Below are 2125 nucleotides of genomic sequence, written 5' to 3'. Positions count from 1 at the left end.
GGGGTGGTGGGGGGGACACGATGAGGACGCGATGAGGACGCGATGAGGACACGCGGGCTCAGGAAGTGTCGGCGGCGGCGGTGGCTGGATTAAGGACTAGGGCTGGGCCGGGCTCGGCCCAGAGGGGCTGGACATGGGGACGCCACCAACGGGGGCCATTGCCCTCCCCGTGACCTCACTACGGTGTCCCCAAGTGTCCCCAGCAGGACTCCCATGGCCCCTCCGTGTCCCACAATGTCCCCTCCCATGTCCCCAATGGGACCCCACGGCCTCCACTGTCCCCCTCCACAGTGGGGCCTCAGCACGGCCACACTACGGGCTTCAGTGTCCCCCCAGTGTCCCCAACGGGGTCCCACAGCCTCCGGTGTCCCCCAGTGTCCCCACACAGGGTCCCATGGCCCCAACAGGGTCCCACAGCCCCCAGTGTCCCCCAGTGTCCCCACACAGGGTCCCGTGGCCACTGGTGTCCCCAACACATCCCCAACACAGCCCTATGGTCCTTGATGTCCCCCCCGATGTTCCCAATATGGCCCCAGCACGGCCACCCACATCCCTCAGTGTCCCCCAATGTCCCCAATGGGACCTCACAGCCTCCAGTGTCCCCCAGTGTCCCCCAACAGCACTCCACAGCCTCCAGTGTCCCCCGCAATGTCCCCAAGGGGCCCCAGCATGGTCACCCACAGCCCTTGGTGTCCCCTGATGTCCCCAACAGGGTCCCACAGCCCCCAGTGTCCCCCAATGTCCCCACACAGGGTCCTGCAGCCACCAGTGCCCTCCCCCCCTCCACCATGTCCCCACTGCAGCCCTATGGTCCCTGATGTCCCCCCCATGGCCCCAACGCCCTTGGTGTCCCCGTGTCACCTCCAATGTCCCCACAGCCCCTGATGTCCCCCATTGTCCCCAGTGCAGCCCCATGGCCCCCAGTGGGGCCTCAACATGGCCACCCGCAACCTTCAACATCCCCCCCCCATGTCCCCCGATGTCCCCAGTGGTGGCTCCAGCACGTCCCCATTGTGTCCCCCAATGCTACCCCCAACGGTGGCCTCAGTGTCCTCCCCAACATGTCCTCAGTGATGGCCCCAGTGTGGCCCCAGTGCTGGTCCTGGTGATGTCCCTGGAGTGTCCCCAATGCTGGAGCTGAGGTGGCCTCAGGGATGGCCCCAGCATGGCCACAATAATGTCCCCAGTGTGTCCCCAATGCTGTCCCCAACCTGGCCCTGCTGATGGCCCTGCTGTGCCACCACCATGTGTCACCCCATGGCTTGGGAACATCCAGCCAGGTGTCCCTGGGGACACTGGGGACAGTCCCAAGTCCTTTGATGGGGACAGTTTGGGGACACCCCTCCCCCCAGTGTCCTCTGAATGGGGTGGGGTTGTCCCTGTCCCCTGGTGTCCCCATGTCCCTTGCCATGTCCCCAATGCCCAGTGACGGGTCGGGAGCTCAGCGTGTCCCTGGGGTTTATTGCGGGGACAGGGGCCGGTGTCACCAACCCATCCTTGGTGTCCTTGGACCACGAAGGGGACATCCTCAGTGTCCCCAGGTGGGACAGGGGACATCCTGGTGTCCCTGCTGTCCCCAGAAGGAAGGACATCCAGGTGTCCTCCAGCAGGATAGGGGACATCTCAGTGTCCAGGAAGGAGAAGGGACATCCTGGTGTCCCCAGGAGGAGCCTCAGGGTGTCCCCAGATGGGACAGGGGACATCAGGGTGTCCCCAGGAGGAAGACGACTCTCCTGGTGTCCCCAGATGGGACAGGGGACATCCAGGTGTCCCCAGGAGGAAGATGACCCTCTTGGTGTCCCCAGATGGGACAGGGGACATCCTGGTGTCCCCAGGATGAGCAGGACTCTCCCACTGTCCCTGTCCCTGTCCCTACTCATCCCCAGGCAGAGACTCCAGCACCTGGGCCAACTTCTGTGTCCCCTCCTTGTCCCCCATCACCATCCCCAAGGCCACCACGGCGTCCCCTAGGGCCCGGGCGCTGGCAGGGAAGCCCTGGGCCATCTCCAGGTCCTGGGTGACAGCGTCCACCACGGTCCTCAGCTGACCGGTCACCTCCTCCAACTCTGACAGGGTGACATTGGCGGCGGTGGTGGCCTCGTTGGCGGCAGCGGTGGCAGCGGTG

This window comes from Egretta garzetta, unplaced genomic scaffold, assembly GCF_000687185.1.
Source record: "Egretta garzetta isolate BGI_Z169 unplaced genomic scaffold, ASM68718v1 scaffold431, whole genome shotgun sequence".
Taxonomy (NCBI): Eukaryota; Metazoa; Chordata; class Aves; order Pelecaniformes; family Ardeidae; genus Egretta; species Egretta garzetta.
The sequence above is the reverse complement of the archived record's forward strand: the minus strand, read 5'-3'. Positions refer to the sequence as shown.